Source organism: Salvia splendens, chromosome 17, assembly GCF_004379255.2.
Source record: "Salvia splendens isolate huo1 chromosome 17, SspV2, whole genome shotgun sequence".
Classification (NCBI taxonomy): Eukaryota; Viridiplantae; Streptophyta; class Magnoliopsida; order Lamiales; family Lamiaceae; genus Salvia; species Salvia splendens.
The window spans coordinates 26,234,472-26,252,846 of record NC_056048.1 but is presented as its reverse complement, the minus strand read 5'-3'; the positions used below and the strand labels follow the sequence as shown (position 1 = coordinate 26,252,846).

The following is an 18,375-nucleotide window of genomic DNA, read 5'->3' as shown; positions in this document are numbered from 1 at the left end:
CCTGCCCCCATTTCTCCCCGTGGACGTAGATTTACCTCAGTAAATCGAACCACGTTAAATTCTCTGTGTCGTGATTTATTTTTACGAGCATTTATCATCATCAATAATTCGCGGAATCATCACTGGCGCCGTCTGTGGGAAACGAAGAACAAAATTTGTGATAAAGCGAATTTTTGATCCATTTTTTCCACCCAAAAAATGCATACCAGATCGCAGAATACCCGCATTCCTGCCCGTGAGAACCCGGAGGAAGCCAATCCATCCCATAGGTCTGGAAAACAGCCTAGGGATAAATCCACCACCAGTTCTCATGGCGAAGGAACAGGCCGCTCCAAAAATCGTCCCACTGAGTCTTCCCAGCAGCCTGATCTGAATGAGGCTGTCAAGCTGTTCTTGGCTGAGAAGCAGGATGAGTTCTTAGCCTTCCTGCAAAAGAGCCAAGAGCCGAAGACGAAAACGGAGGATTCTCCTTCCTCATCCAGACATGAAAGTCACTACCGCAGTAGTGCCGTGTCTTCCAGGAAGAAGAATCCTCAACCCCGACATATTCCTGATCTTCCTCGGTACCGGAATCACAGGAGAACTCAATCTCCTCCATACCGACGAGATATCGGATTCGCCGTGTACGGAGCACTGAAGACTCCGTTCTCGGACGACATCACCCGAACTCCCCTACCACAGAACTACCGAACTCCGTCGATGACTTACGACGGGCTCGTGGACCCTCACGATTTCCTGGGGCGCTATCAATATAACATGGCGAACCAGGGTCTCAACGAGGTCCACATGTGCAAGCTATTTCCCGAGCTGCTCATCGGGAACGCGAGAAGGTGGTTCGATAGCCTCCCCCAGGGCAGCATCAGATCTTACCGAGATCTAATGGATGCCTTCCACAGGAGGTTCTTTCAGAAAGCGGAAGCCCGAATCACTTCGGCTCAGCTGCTTTCCATTCGTCAAGGTCGCGACGAAAAAATCAGCGACTTTATGACAAGATTCCACAAGGAATGCCTGCAAGTTGACGATCTCAACGATCTGCTTGTCATCTCGGCATTCCAAAATGGAATCCTGCCCGGAGCTCTCTACAGGAAGCTCGTTGAGTGCGGTCCGCAGACAGCTCAGGAAATGTGGGACATTGCGGACCAGTACTCCCGAGCCGATGAGGCAGACCGTCGCAAACGGTCGTTAGACAGCTCATCGTCCCGAGGAGACAGGAGGAAGCCCGATCATAGCGATCAGGGACATCCTCGCCGAACTCCTTTTGGCGATCAGGGACATCCTCGCCGAACTCCTTTTGAAAGGATTCAAAGGACTCCGGTGCAAGACAGATTGGGACCCCGTCTCAATCCCGAGAAGCCGCCCGCTCAGTTCGTACCGCTGAACAAGCCGAGAGCGGAAATTTTCGAACTACACTCCGACCTGTTCGAAAAGCCAAAGCGGATGACGAAATCTGCCGCGCGCCGACCCCAGGATAACTACTGCTCCTACCATCAAGACCACGGTCACGATACCGAGGAGTGCAGAAACTTGGCTGCAGGTATCGATGTTCTTGTGAGGGCAGGGACATTGAAAAAATACCAAAGCAAGCAGTCAAAGAAGAATAAGAAGCAGAGAGGTGCGAACTGCGCTCCTCAGGATCCGAAAAGGCAGCCGGATCCCGAAGACGATGACGAGCCGCAATATGATGGAGTAATCCTGACTATTGACGCTCTCCCTGCCGGGAAGACCAAGTCGTCCCTGAAGTCAGAGCGCAGGGGCTCCAATCGAGAGGAGCCAACGCATAAAAGGCTGAAGCAGGACGAAGTGATTACGTTCTCGGATGCTGATCCCGTCCCGGCCATCTCTCCTCACCAAGACGCCATTGTCATCCAAGCCGGAGTGGCAAACAAACTGATCCACAGGGTGTTTGTGGATACAGGAGCGTCAGTCAGCATTCTTTTTAAAGAGTGCTTCGACAAACTAGAAGTGGACCCAGCTCGGCTCAGCCCGGCTCCGCTTCCCCTGAAGAGCTTCGCCCAGGAGGACACCCGCCCTGAAGGTATTATCAGCCTTCCGATCACGGTGGGGAAAGCGCCTACTAGCTCCAGTACGATGATTGAGTTTTTCGTGGTAAAAGCTCGGTCCCCGTACAACGTCATCCTGGGAAGAGACTGGCTCAACACAGTTCGGGCCGTTTGCTCCACCTATCACCTCACCATCAAGATCCCTACTAAAGGAGGGATAGCGGTCATCCGAGGTGACCAAAAAAGAGCAAAGGAATGCCTGCAAATTGCGCTTAGAAGTGCCGAGCAGTCAGATCGGCACCACCAAGCATAGCAATCACAGCAGCCGGAGTCAGAGGCGATGACCGAAGTCATACCGGAGCCGAACTCGATGACAGTTCAGCTGTACGAAGACGATCCATCCAGAACGGTTAAGATCGGCTTCGCGGGAACGCCTCTACTTCGGGAAAAAACCATCCAGCTCCTCAAGGAGTACAAAGACGTCTTTGCATGGTCTCCGTTGGACATGACCGGAGTGCCCCCCGAGGTAATCACTCATCGTTTAAATATTGATCCTTCGGTCCGGCCGATAAAACAGAAGCAAAGACTCTTTGCGGCAGAACGAAGTCAAGTCATCCATGACGAAGTCCGTCAATTATTGAAGGCGGATGTGTTATTCGAAGTGAAGTATCCTTCGTGGGTGGCCAATCCTGTCATGATCAAGAAAAGGAAGGAGGATGGCGGATGTGCATAGATTTCACCGATCTAAATAAGCACTGTCCCAAAGATTGCTATCCCCTTCCGAACATAGATAAAAAAGTAGAAGCTCTGATAGGCTTTGAAATTTTTTGTTTTCTTGATCTATACAAAGGATACCATCAGGTTTTAATGGATGAGATTGACGCTTCAAAAACGGCCTTCATTACTGATTTCGGCATTTTCGCTTATAAAAAGATGCCATTCGGTTTAAAGAATGCCGGAGCCACTTATCAAAGGATGGTAGACAAGCTTTTTCGGCACCTGATTGGAAAGGAAGTCGAAGTATATGTTGACGATATAGTCGTCAAGAGCAAAAGCACCTCGGAGTACGAGCACAACCTCAAGTCCACTCTCAACGTGCTCAAGAAAGCCAACCTCAAACTTAATCCCCAAAAGTGTACCTTTTTGGTAGATTCGGGAAAGTTTCTGGGTTGTTGGGTTTCAAAAGACGGACTCAAGGCAAACCCCTCAAAAGTTCAAGTCGTTCAGAACATGGCAATGCCGAAGTCCATACATGACGTGCAAAGGCTAACCGGATGTCTAGCCGCACTGAGTCGATTCCTTTCCCAAGCAGCCGAAAAGCAACTGCCGTTCTTCAAGGTGTTGAAAAAGGCACCAAAGTTCGAGTGGGGAGCCGAGCAGAAAAAGGCCTTTGACGAGCTCAAAAGTTATCTAGCCGAGCTTCCTATTCTCTCTGCTCCAGCCGAAGCCGAAGTACTATTCTTATACTTAGCGGCATCGGATCAAACCATCAGCGCGGTGCTTGTACGAGAAGAAGGCCTAAAGCAGTTTCCCATCTACTTTACAAGCCGAGCATTAAGAGGTCCAGAAACAAGGTATCAACCTCTGGAAAAAATTGCTCTGGCGTTAGTAAATGCAGCAAGGAGACTGCGGCCATACTTCTATGCTCACAAGGTATGCGTCTTAACCGATCTACCTCTTCGGCAAGTTTTGACCAAGCCAGAAGCATCGGGCAGAATCGCCAAGTGGGCTATAGAGTTGGGAGAGCACACAATTGAATATCTACCTCGGAAAGCCATCAAGGGACAAGCCTTGGCAGATTTTCTTGCAGAAGCGAAGTTCGATCAAGCAATTCCTATTATTGCCGAACAGAAGAATTCTGCCAATGCCGAACTAGCACAACCCTTGGAATCCGAAGTAGAGCCGCCGGACTGCTGGAGCGGATTCGTAGATGGAGCTTCAAACAAGATGGGAAGTGGAGCTGGTATTTTACTTGTCGCTCCCGACGGACACGAGGTAACCTACTCACTTCGTTTCCTATTCCCCACTACTAATAATGAAGCCGAGTACGAAGCCCTCCTGGCCGGACTCCAGTTAGCGCAAAGTCTACTCGTCAAATCTCTCAAAGTCCATTGTGATTCACAAGTCATAGTAAATCACATGTTGGGTACAAGTGAAGCCCGTGACGAGAGAATGAAGAAGTATTTGGACAAAGCGCAAAGCATCAGCCGAAGTTTCTCCTATTTTCGGATAATCCGCATTCCCAGAGCGGAAAATAGCCGAGCAGATACCTTAAGTAAGTTGGCCTCAGATCCGAGCTCAAAGGCGGAAGAATTAATGCATCGAAGCATTGATGAAGCCGAGGTACATTCTGTATCCAGCTCGCCGAACTGGATGACGCCGATCTTGCAGTATCTGGATCAAGGACAATTGCCCGAGGATAAGAGAGAAGCTCGGAAGATCACGTGCCGAGCTCTTCGGTACGAACTTCATGAAGGAGTCCTCTTTAGAAAGTCTTACCTCCAGCCGTTATTGCGGTGCGTAGGACCAGAAGAGACGGACTACATCCTCAGAGAAGTTCATGAAGGATCGTGCGGTAGCCACATCGGAGCCAGAGCTTTAGCTAAAAAAGTTCTGAGATGGGGATATTATTGGCCAACCATGGTACAAGAGGCAGTGCAGCTCGTCAAGAAGTGTACGAAGTGCCAAATTCATGCAAATGTCCCAAGGATGCCGCAGACCGATCTATACACTATGCAAAGCCCTTGGCCTTTCATGCAATGGGGCATAGACATAGTGGGACCACTTCCTCAAGCTCCTCGGCAAATGAAATTCCTTATCGTTGCCGTGGACTACTTCACGAAGTGGGTGGAGGCTGAACCATTAGCTACGATAACGAGCTCAAAGGCATTGGACTTCGTCTGGAAGAACATAGTGTGCCGATTTGGCATACCCCACATCCTCATCTCGGATAATGGGACTCAGTTCACCGACAAGACGTTCAAGAATTGGTGCCAAGAGCTGAACATACAACAGCGGTTCACTTCGGTCTCCCATCCCCAAGCAAACGGACAAACGGAAGTAACGAACCGGATTCTGGTGAAAGGGTTGAAAGCTCGGTTAGAACAAGCCAAAGGACAATGGGTAGAAAATCTCCCTCAAGTCCTATGGTCCTACCGAACTACACCCAAAACCTCCAACGGTGAAACTCCGTATAGTCTGGTGTACGGCACTGAAGCCGTAATTCCGGTGGAGATCGGCGTACCCAGTCCCCGAACTCTAAATTTCTCCTCAGAAATGAATGACGACGGACTGAGAGCAGAACTAGATCTCGCCGAAGAAAGAAGAGAATTGGCGTGCATAAAAGCAGCCAAGTATAAGGAGCAAGTAGCCCGGTATTATAACCAAAGGGTGAAAAAGCTTCAATTTCAAGTGGGAGATCTCGTCTTGAGAAACAACGAAGTAAGCCGAGCAGAAAAGCTGGGCAAACTCGAACCCACATGGGAGGGTCCATATCGGGTGTCAGAAGTCCTCGGCAAAGGGTCTTATAAATTGACTCACATGTCAGGAGAACAAGTACCCCGAACATGGCACGTCTCCAACCTCAAGAAGTTCCACTTGTAAGAGACAAGTCCGGTCAGTCCGTCTCGTGTCTAGTTCGGTCATAGGGGTATGTGTTTTTATTTGTTTGTTTTTTACTTGCACCTTTTACTTGTCGTTTTATAAAAAGTTTAAAGTTTTTTCTTTCGTCTTTTTCATTTTTTCTCTATGTGTTTTGTCCCTATGTGCTTGTCGTCTCTTACAAATGGTACCAAGGTATATCGTTCTTTAAAGACTGATCCCCTTTTTAGATCGATTATTAAAGACTATTGTGAGTCCAAGCTTCTAAGGAGGATATAAGACCACAATTCAGCTTAACAAGCAGTCCGTCTGAAACGAACTGCAATAAGCCAACGATTGTGAGTCCAAGCTTCCAAGGAGGATATAAGACCACAATTCAGCTTAAACAAGCAGTTCGTCTGAAACGAGCTGCAACAAGCCCACGATTGCGCGTCAAAGCTTCTAAAGAGGATACAAGACCACAATTCAGCTTAAACAAGCAGTTCGTCTGAAACGAGCTGCAACAAGCCCACGATTGCGCGTCAAAGCTTCTAAAGAGGATACAAGACCACAATTCAGCTTAAACAAGCAGTTCGTCTGAAACGAGCTGCAACAAGCCCACGATTGTGTGTCAAAGCTTCTAAAGAGGATACAAGACCACAATTCTGCTTAAGAATCAAGCACTTCGTCTGAAACGAACTGCAACAAAAGTCCGATTCTCGCGATAAAACTTGCCTGAATTAGGACAAGGGAAAGTCCAATCCACGCGATAAAACTCGCCGAATTAGGACGACCAAGTTCGGTCAAAACAGTTTACCTCATAAGACCGAGGACGACCATGTCTAGTCAAAGAGGTTTACTGCATAAGACCACTTCGGTTAACTGGGAAAGTCCGATCCACGCGATAAAACTCGCCGAATTAGGACAAGGGAAAGTTCGATCCCGGCGACAAAAATCGCAAAATTAGAACACAAACCAAGTCCGGTCAAAGATGTTTATTTCATCAGACCAAAGACGAGTCCGGTCGAAGATGTTTATTTCATCAGACCAAAGACGAGTTCGGTCAAAGGTGTTTATTTCATCAGACCAAAGACGAGTCCGGTCAAAGATGTTTATTTCATCAGACCAAGGACCAAGTCCGGTCAAAGAAGTTTACTTCATAAGACCGAGGACAAGTACGATGAAATTTTTTCGCTAAGCTGTAAATACAGTGTTAGAAGCGAAAACAAAATTTCATTTATCAAATCTTGTTCGGCATACAACTCCGCTACCCTACAAAATGGCGTTACGCTATTACAAAGGACTATTCTACCGTCCAGGGTTGCTGAAGTTAAGCCACCTATCTGCAAAATCCTCTGGAAGCCGAGTTCGGTTGTTCCGAGCAGATGAAGAATAAGCAGGTCGACGAGATGCTATCCTCGACCCAACGCCTCTTCCCCGAGCCCGAGAAGTCCTAACACCTCGGCGATGAAGAGTCTCTGCAATAAGCATCTGCTGATCTTGCTCGCTCATAGTCACAACTCCTCGGCGAATTTCAGTCCGTCCCCGTCTTGACGATTCCGGTTGCTCCTGAGCCCGTTCTCGTCTTGACGTTTCCGGCTGTTCCGGAGTTCGTTGTTGGCTGGGAGTAGGATTTTGAACAAGGGAACCAGAGGTTTGATCTGGAGTGCGAGCATCTGTTGGCACGATATGCCGAAGGAATCTTTCTATGGAGGGGCGCCGAGAAAGAACAATGTCGTACCGAGAAGCCCAGCGCCGTAATGATTTCACAACTTGTTGGCAAGCCGAGCTCTCCAGCGCATTGTTCCTCCGGAGTACAAGATATTCCTCCCACAGTTCGTCAACTCGACTCTGAACATCTGAGATGGTCAATCCCCCGCGCACACGGATGTAATCCTCGTACGCAGTCCTCTCAGCAATGGTCGTATTCAGCTCGGCCTCCAGATCCTTCTTATCGGACTCTAAGTCCTTATTATCGGCCTCCAGCTTCACTAAACGAGCCAGAAGCTCGTCATTCTTCGTCTGATCGGCTATAGCTCTTCTCTCAGCTTCGTCTAAAGCCGAAGAGTACAGCCGTTTCCAGTGAAGTATCTCCATCTCCTTGAGTACAAAGCAGCTATATTAGTTCGGCAGCTGTACCGAGCAGATAGTAAAATGCAACAGGAGTAAAGGCGAGTACGCAAAGCTATACGAAGACAAGTGTAGAGAATTTTTCATTCACAAGGAAAATTTTTTACACTAGGGCTTCAAGGCCATTTTACAAGGAAGAAACTAGACTAAGAGAAGGGAGACGAAATCATACTCCGCCAGCTTCGTCTCCGGCTCCTCGGTCTGGTACAGCTTCTTTCTCTTGGGCTACCTCAGCCTCGGCCTCGCTTCCTGCCGGCCTCGCCTCCGCCTCCTGATCGGCTTCCTCCTCCGGATGCCCGGCCCGCTCGACTTCGGCCTCCGGCTCCAGCGGCTCGGCCTCACCCTCTCCGTTGTAAGTCGAAGCGGGTGAAACGGGTCCCACGGAGGCAAAGATAGCCTCCAGGTTCTCGTCCCGATCAGCTCGACAACTCCGGACTCGGTCTGCAGAAAGCAGGACCGAGGATGAAGCGAGCTCCTCAAGGAGCGGCAGATTCTGAAGCCGAGCAGCTATCTCTCGGCTGTACAGAGGCAGCACGACGTCGGGCCCCTGCTCGCCCTTATCGGCAATTAGCCTTACCAGACTACCGACAAAGGCCGAGAACTGGCTGCTCAAAAAGAGTCTCTCCGTGTAGGCACGGAGACCCTCTCCTTGGGCAACCACGGCGGCAGCATCCCTCCGTTTCGTCTGCTCTCGCTGGATGACGAGCTGGTTTTTGGCAAACTGAGCTTCATCCTGGGCCGAAATCCTAGCAGCCCTGGCTTTCTCAAAGTTTGCCTCAGCCTGCTCGGCCCGGTGACAAGCAGCCGCCAATTTCCTCTGCATCTCGGCATAGTCGTTGGACGCTTTGGAGAGTTCGACGGCGACGAGCTTGGAGAGCATATCATTCCTCTGAAAATGGATAAGGAAAAAAGTTAACAGAGGGCACCAAAAATACAAGACAAGCCAAGCCAAGGAATCAAGAAGACAATTCACCTCGGCGAAGTCCGTGGGCCATAAAAATGGCTCACAGATATGCTCCGAAGGAGGCGCCAAGACCACGTCTTTCTCTGGCGCCCTTGGGGGCTTCTGGGTCTTCCCCTTCTTGCTTGCCGAAGTCGACTCCGGCTTCTTTGGACCCGAAGAGGTCTTTTGCCTCTTCGGATTCTTCTCGGCATCAGGCGCCGAGCTGGTAGCCTTCTCTCTCTCCGGCTCCACAAGCTCGGAGGACTTTCTGATAGCCTTATTCAACATGAACACTGCCAAAAAGCAAGAAAGCAAAGTCAGATTTTCTTCGTTAAAGCAGTAGAGCATAAAGATAAAGAGAAATCCTCACCCTCGGCCTCTTCGTCCGAAGACGAGATGTCGAACACGACGTCGCCCTTGACGAGCTCAGACTCCGTGTATTGTTTCCTAACTATGGGAATCTTGTTGAGCTCGCCATCGAGCTCGTCCAACGGTTCAGGCCGAGGGTGACGGATAACGGACTCCGGCCCTCTCCAGGGAAAACTAGGAGCCGCGGTCCTATCATAGTAGAAGAAGCGATTTTGCCACTTCGGCCACTTCGTTTTACAAAAGGCCCTAAAGGGCTGTAAAGGGATCAAGTAAAACCAAGACCCCTTCCTCTTAAATTGAAAGAATTTAAGGATCGCCTTCAAAGACAAATCCCTTCCTAACCTACGGAGTTCGGCAGCGAAGGCCGACAAGTGCCTCCAAGAGTTCGGAGTCACCTGGCCTAAAGGAAGCTGAAAAAAATCTAGTAAATCTATAAAGGCAGAAGGGAGGGGGAAACGAAGCCCGCATTCTAAGCAGGCCTCGTACACGGTGACGTAACCCTCCGGCGGGGAGTCAGCCCTGTGATCACCGTCAGGTACCACCGCCTTCCCCCCAGGAAAAGAGTATTTTTCGTAAAGGGATATCACAGTATCCTTACTCAAGATACTGTGAAAATACTCTACGGTCTTCTCCCCGGATTCTTTCCGGCTAGAAGACCCCTTACCCCCTTTCCTAACGCTACCCGACTCCGAAGAAGAAGAAGAAGACATTTTTCTTACTTTTTGAAGGTGAAGGTAGTCTGAAGAAATTTTTGAAAGCGGAAGGAAATTTTTCACGCAGAAGATAGAGAGTGCAGAAGAAGCCAATAGCAAAGGTGTTCAAATGATGAAGAAAGACGGTATTTATCAGATTTGGAAAAGATTTCAAATCATCGCACCGTTTCATATCCCACCTTTTCAGGATTCAACGGCCGGATTTTACTGTCGCATTTAATGCCGCATTTAATGCAGTCACGCGCAGGGCACGTCCCCTGACTTCAGCCTCCCCCGTACCCTTTTCCAGAATGCCGAAGTGACTCGCTTCGCCGAAATGAATCACTTCGCTTTTCGGGGGGGGTAGTGATGGGGTACGTACTAAACAAGCCCAATAGCAGTGACAGCTCGGCCAGCCCAAAGCCCAAGAGTTCAGTTCGGCATTACCAAAGAGTTCGGCCTCAGCCTACAGCTCGGTAAAAGCCAACCAATCAAGCTCTGCTCTCAGGTCGGCATCAAGCTCTACTCTCAGATCGGCAACCAAAGCAGTTCGGTCTCGGTATTCGACCGAACAAGGAGTTAGTGGACCCATACCGGATGTCCAACACACCCACTACCACGTGATGTCAGTTCAGGCCACGATCGTAGGCCATGACCTACGCTTCACCCACGATCTTAGGCCATAACCTACACGACATCCACGACTTAGGGTGGTGACGCAAGCCATGATCTGAGTTCATTATATAAATAGAACTTAGATCTGATAGAAGAGGTTAGAATCTCTCTAGAGAAACAATCATATAGCAAGTCTGTGTTGTAAGCTGTATTTGGCAGATCAAGCAATACAAACCTGCCCCCATTTCTCCCCGTGGACGTAGATTTACCTCAGTAAATCGAACCACGTTAAATTCTCTGTGTCGTGATTTATTTTTACGAGCATTTATCATCATCAATAATTCGCGGAATCATCACATTTCTAATGGCGTCCCTCGTGTTGTAGGCATAGTTCTCCAAAGCATATCTGGCCTCAGCCTTCTTCATGTGCTCCTCATCCTCCAACTTGTACTTCTCCGCATCCTCTATCATCCTCTCGATTTCTTCACTAGACAGCCTATCCTTGTCAATGGTGATGGTGACGCTGTTCATCAACCCACTTTCCATGTGCTCCGCCGACACATTCAAGATACCATTCTCATCAATGTCGTAGCACACTTTGAATTTATCAACACCTCTGGGCGCTGCTGGAATGCCTTTGAGACTGAACTTACCCAACAGATTGTTATCAGTTGCCTTGCTTCTTTCACCCTCGTACACCTGAAACGGCACAGTCGTCTGATTGTCCACCGCCGTTGTGAAACTATTTCTCTCCTTCCTAGTTGGGAAAGGTGTATTCCTTGGAATAATTACAGTCATCACATCTCCATAGCATATAATACCTAGAGACAAAGGATTGACATCCAAAAGAACCACATTCTGCACATTGTCATCGCCTTCGCCACTCAACTTGGCCGCCAACACCGCAGCACCATACGCCACAGCTTCGTCTGGATTAATGCTCTTGCACGCCTCCTTCCCATCGAAAATCTCCTTCAACATTTCCTGCACCTTCGGAATCCTACTTGACCCGCCCACCAGCACCACCTCATCCACACTAGTCTTATCCATCTTTGCATCACTCAGGCATGTCTCGACTAGATCCATACACTTGATGAATAAATCCATGTTAAGTTCCTCAAACTTAGCACGAGTAATGGTCGAAAACAGATCAATCCCCTCAAACAAAGATTCAATCTCAATTGGGGTTGCGAAGACAGAGGAAAGGACCCTCTTGGCTCTTTCACAAGCACTCCTAAGTCTCCTGATAGCTCTTGCGTTCCGACTGATATCCTACCGTCTTGCTTTTAAACTCTTTCATAAAGTAATCAACCATCCTATTATCCATGTCCTGGCCTCCAAGATGAGTATCGCCGGTAACAGCCTTCACCTTAGTGACATCGGCCTCAATTGTGGCCACGGACACATCAAATGTCCCACCACCAAGGTCGAAAATGAGCACATTCTTTGCCACAGAGCTGGTAACACCACTATCAAGACCGTATGCAATTGCTGCGGCAGTAGGCTCATTGATGATCCTTATAACGTTGCGGCCAGCAATGGATCCGGCAGCCTTAGTGGCCTGACGTTGGGAGTCGTTGAAATAAGCAGGCACAGTCACAACAGCATCCGTGACAGTTGATCCAAGATATGCCTCGGCGATATCCTTCATCTTGGTAAGCACCATTGAGGAGATCTCCTCAGCAGTAAATTGTTTCTCCTCCCCTTTGTAGGTTACCACGATCATAGGCTTGTCCGCGACAGGAATGACCTTAAATGGCCAACAGATCATGTCACACTGTACCGTTAGATCACTGAATTTACGACCGATCAACCTTTTTGCATCTGTGTTAGAATTCATTAAATGTCACATAAGAGTATAAGACCAAGAAACGACACATAAGAGTATAAGACCAAGAAAATGTCATTCATCTTACATATATATAACTTCGATAAGAAAATTGTATAGAAATCTCTGTCAAACATAAAACAAATACAACGTAACATGGATCGGCAGCAGCAAAAACGATTAAAAACCATGGAAAATTGAAGAGAAAACTCACCGAAAACGGTGTTGACGGGATTACTGGCGACTTGATTCTTAGCAGCGTCACCGATGAGACGATCGGCGCCGCTGAAAGCAACGTAAGAAGGGGTTGTGCGATTCCCCTGATCGTTTGGTATAATCTCAATGCGGTTGTGCTTCCACGCCGCCACACATGAATATGTCGTCCCCAAATCGATTCCAATTGCCCGCCATAAATGATTGGTTGCGAATAACGTAAAGATTTCCTCACAGAACACAAAAACTAGGGAGATCGGTTTGGAAAGAGGAGAGTGGACTCACCAAACATTGAAACTAATACCTACTTATAAGTTAGTAGCAGTTGCATGCATCTTCATTCCCTTCAACTTCCACAATCACCAACTTTCCATATTCCCACCACCACGTAACATTCATTGCCCATTACATAATTAATTACTTAGATGTTATAATAATATTTAACAAGCGGTAGCAAGTTAAATCGCTAAAATTTACAACTTTAAAATTTACACACTGTACTTTTAACTAAAGAAATAATTATATTAACTATAAAAAAATACTTCTATATGAATTTCTCATTTAAACTATAATATATTACACATATGTAGATTTTATGCAATCATATATGATAAAGGAAGATAGAATTTATAGAACAATATAATTATCATTCTATAATACTCTATAAAAAAAAAGAAAATTTATCCATTTAATGTACGGTAAATATATGATATAATCAATTCTCACCCGAGGCAAGTTATGTGCTACTAATATTTTCAAAAGTTGGAATTAAGAAGCTGTTAAATGAAGATTTATTTGTGTAAATAAGCGTCGAATTGTTTTAGAGTGCAATGGAATATATAAAAGATCGCGGACTTTTAATTACGTATTGAATAATTAATTAATAGATAGATCAGTGATTAATAATGTCACCAAATGCATTATGAACAGAGTAGCCATTTCATGAGACGTGAATTTAGCACTAGAAATTGTGAAAAGCTGAAAATTAGCACTAGGAATTGTGAAAAGCTGAAAATCATATACTCCTAAGTGTTCGGTTTGCAAGATTGTACACCGAGATTAAATTAGTAGTGTGTTTGGTTCATGAGATTTAGTCCCCCAATTCAATCCTAGATGGATAATGATAATTAGTCGTAGCTAACCCCCTATGACTAAAATAATCACACAACTCAATCCTAGATTATATCTTGATATTATTTTATCGAGGAAACCGAACGCCACCCTTTTAAACAAGTTAATAATATAACAATACATACTCATTCGAATACAGTCATATATACACCAGTCAAACTACATACTAGTAAGACCTATTGTCCACCACTTTTATAAATTCTCTAATTTCATAGTACATATATTTATTCAAATTATAATTTTTCAAAATTTGAATAATTTAAATAAAAATGTAGTATAATTATTAAAATACTAACATTTAAAAGCCAAAAATTACATATTATAAGCCAAAAATTAGTTAATTGCTATTACTCAACTCCGGCTATGGATTGAAAACGTCTCCGGACTCCGGTGTCATTGCTTCTTGCGCATTGGCTGAAGGCAGAAGTCTTCGTAATCTGTTAACGGTCTAAATCATGTGGCAACTTGTGGTCACCGAGACTCGAGAGGTATGCAGCACATGCACCTCAAGCCTCTTTTTGGTGGCGTTGAGTACTCTTATACCATGTATGTGTGATTAAATAAGCTAGTATGAATATAAATTTAAGTCAATTACTATTACAAATCTTAAAAATTACTCCATTTGTCCTAAATAAATTGAGTCGTATTTCTTTTTGAAATGTCTCAGCTAAGTTGAATCATTAACTTTTTTGACAAAAAAACAAAATATTCGATCTCTCTTACTTTATTGCATCAACTATTTTACTCTCTTTATCTTTCCAACCTTATTCCTTTCCCCTACTTTTTAACACAATTTCTTAAATCTCCGTTCAAAAGTTTTGACTTAACTTAATTGGGACGGAGGGAGTACTAGAAACTAATTTCAGTTTAACTTATGTGCTAAAGGCTAAAGCAGAATCAGGAAAAAAGAGCAAAGAAGTGGAGTATAAACTAACAAAGACAGGAAAATATAATCTGCCAATAAACTAGTAAGGGGTGTTCGGTTGGCAAGATTAAATCTCATGATTAAATATGTATCATGTTTGGTTCATAAGATTGAACCCTTCAACTTAATCCTAGATGGATAATCTCATGATAATTAGTCATAGCTTTCTCCCTCCAACTAAAATAATCCCACAACTTGATCCTAGATGGATAGTCTCATGATATTAGTCATGGCAACCAAACGCCACCTTAGTACATTAAAGAAAGCAACTCGCGGGAATCATCACACAAAATATGATCAAAATGTTGATAGATAAAAGTAAAGACCCACCAGATCTTCATCATTTTTCATTCTTATTTCATCTTGGCGATGATGGGATTGAAATAGTCTGGAGCTCCTTCTTCTCGTCTTTGAAATCATAAACCTCTGCATGCTTGTTGGACTCCAACCACTGTGTCAAATTCTCGAATACATCCTCCATCTTCTTCTTGTCTGCTGCTGTCAGCTTGGCAGCACTTCTAACGGCGTTTCTCGTGTTGTAGGCATAGTTCTCCAAATCAGCTCTGGCCCACGCCTTCTCCCTGAACTCGTCATCCTCCAACTTGTACTTCTTTGCGTCCCGAATCATCCTCTCGATTTCTTTATTAGACAGCCTGCCCTTGTAGTTGGTTATGGTGATGTTGTTCTTCACTCCAGTCCCTATGTGCTCCGCTGACACATTCAAGATACCATTCTCATCAATGTCGAAGCACACTTTACATTCAGCAACACCTCTAGGTGCGGCTGGAATGCCATTGAGCCAGAAATCGCCTAGCAGATTGTTATCAGTACACTTGCTTCTTTCGCCCTCATACACCGGAAGGTCCATACAAGTCTGATTGTCAAACACTGTGCAAATATCATTACAAGAGTTCCTTGTTGGGATAGTTGTATTCCTTGGAATAATTACCCTCATTTCATCTCCATCAAGTCCAATACCAAGGGACAGCGGAGTAACATCGAATAGAATGAGTTTTTGCACCTTGTCATTGGCTTCACCACTCAACTTGGCAGCCATCATTGCAGCACCATGAGCCACAGCTTCATCTGGATTAATGGTCTTGCACACCTCTTTTGCACTGAACAACTCCTGCAACATCTGCTGAACCTTGGGAATCCTACTCGACCCACCAACAAGCACCACCTCATCCACGCTGCTCTTCTCCATCTTTGCATCACTCACACATTTCTCTACCAGGTCCATACACTTAATGAATAAATCCATGTTGAGGTCTTCAAATTTAGCACGACTAATAGTCGTAAACAGATCAATCCCCTCAAACAACGATTCAATCTCAATTGGGGTCTCCAAAGCGGAAGAAAGGACCCTCTTGGCTCTTTCACAAGCACTTCTCAATCTCCTTATAGCTCTTGGATTCCCACTAATATCCTTACCCTTCTTGAGATTAAACTCTTTGATGAAGTGATTCACCATCCTGTTGTCCATGTCTTGGCCTCCAAGATGAGTATCCCCGGCAATAGCCTTCACTTCGATGCTATCTCCTTCAATCGTGGCTACAGAGGCATCGAACGTGCCACCACCAAGGTCGAAAATCAGCAGATTCTTTGCCACAGAGCTAGTAAGACCTTTATCCAGACCGTATGCAAGGGCAGCAGCAGTAGGCTCATTGATGATCCTCACAATGTTAAGGCCAGCAATGGCTCCAGCAGCCTTTGTTGCCTGACGCTGAGAGTTGTTGAAATACGCAGGCACAGTCACGACTGCATCCGTGACAGATGATCCAAGATATGCCTCGGCAATATCCTTCATCTTGGTAAGCACCATTGAGGAGATCTCCTCAGCTGTAAACTGTTTCTCCTCTCCTTTGAATGTTACCGCAAACATAGACTTGTCGTCAGCGTCAGGAATGACCTTGAATGGCCAAAACATAATGTCACTCTGCACTGTTGGGTCATTGAACTTGCGACCGATCAACCTTTTTGCATCTATTTAAGAAAAAAGTAGTTCAATTAGTTGGAGGCCGGAGCAGAGACAGATGAAGATACACTAAAGTTCAGAGGGTAGAAAAACAACACATAAAATTGAAAAAATAAAATTGTGGTTAGTAGCGAGAAAACTATCCTTACTGTTGGGCTTTTACATACATGTAAATATATACTACATATAAAAAAAAACACAAAACACCAATAAAAATAATGACAACCATAAGAAATAGAAGTGAAAACTGACCGAAAACAGTATTAATGGGATTATTTGCGATTTGGTTCTTAGCAGCATCGCCAATGAGACGCTCGGTGGCGGTGAAAGCTACATAAGAGGGTGTGGTGCGGTTGCCCTGATCGTTTGGTATGATCTCAATGCGGTCGTGCTTCCACGCTGCCACACAGGAATACGTCGTCCCCAAATCAATCCCTATCGCCCGCCCATAGCCCGTTCCAGCCATTAGTGATGCTAACAACAAACTGCACTGTAACTCATTAAAGAAAACAAAAATGTCAAACGAAGGCTTCAATAGTTGTCGAAATTTTCAACAAGGAATTGAAATGTGAAACACCTATTCTGAAATTAGCCGCATCCAAATTCTAATTTCTTTCAGCTTACTATTAAATTACTTGAGTATATTACACAGTTAGCGGTTCACTAGTTCAATTCCTACTATTTCAGTATACAAGCATTTAAGACGTTGAAAAAATTAAACACACGGAGTTTCTTAATTTCAACCCTAAAAGAAATTTAACACACGAAGAGAAATTTACCAAGTCGGCGGAATAGGCTGTGGAAGAAGGCGACGGGCGGCTCTGGAAGAGGAGGGCGTTGCTGTAAAATGGCGACGGCGCCGGAGGAGGAGGGAGGCGGCGGTGCAGTGTGCACTATAAATGAGAGAGCGGAAAGGTGGTATTAGTAAAGAGAGCGTCAACTGTCAAGCTTATGTTTTGAAAAAGAGGGAATATCTTTTTAGGTAACTTTGCGAAGTATCATTTTAGATCTGTCAACTATAAATTAATATCATTTGAGGTATTTTGAACTTTTTTCGGACGAAAATGCTTTTAAGGCCCTCAAAGGGCAATTTAAACAATTCTTCCGCCATTCATCTTGCGTTAAACACCTAGATTCCAATAATTTTTTTTGCTACTGTTTAATATTCAATTATCATCCAAATTGAATTTAAATATAATTAAAGTTTGCCGTAAAAATAGTACATTTTCAATTATTAGATGGCCAATTATATAGGGATAGTGAATTGGGACTTAAATACTTTATTTTATTTTTTTAATCTAAACTGCATTTTAAGAACTTACTATAGGTGATTTGTGAATTATATTTAGCTTATTTGTTTTGAAATTGGATAGCTATTAATTTGGATTGTAATTCGGAGTATTATTTATATGAATTTCAGAATGAGATCAATTATCATCCAAATTAAATTTAAATATAAAAATTATTGGACTCTAGGTGTTTGACGCAAGATGAGTGGCGAAAGAATTGTTCGAATTGCCCTTTGAAGGCCTTAAGGGCATTTTCATCCGAAAAAAATTCAAAATACCTCAAATGATATTAAGTTATAGTTTACGGACCTAAAATGATACTTCGGCAAAGTTCGTGAACCTAAAAAGATGTTCCCTCTTTGAAAAAAATACACATAAAGTTGAACAATCTTCAATAGGCTTTTTAAGTCGAACCGACCGGTTCGACCAGTCTAAAAACAGTTCATATAGCAGCCGGTTTTTAGGGTTGAATCGTGAGACAATGTGCCAATTTGCTTCCGAATCGATTGATCCAATTCAATATACTAAACATAGGTTTAAAGTGAACGGATTCCTATTAGGGTAACATTGGTTAAAAGTGAGTGGACTATTCGATTAATGTCATTGTCGTCTATATAGTTCATAGTGGAATTATCTTATTAAAAATATAAAGAAATGGGAGATTATGAATTGGGATAAAATGA

At 44.8% G+C, this 18,375-nt stretch overlaps 1 pseudogene; it reads right to left on the bottom strand.

The window, feature by feature from the left end:
• Positions 1-5,699: 5,699 nt before the first annotated feature.
• On the bottom strand, positions 5,700-17,338 carry LOC121774988 (annotated as a pseudogene).
• Between the last annotated feature and the right edge of the window lie 1,037 nt (positions 17,339-18,375).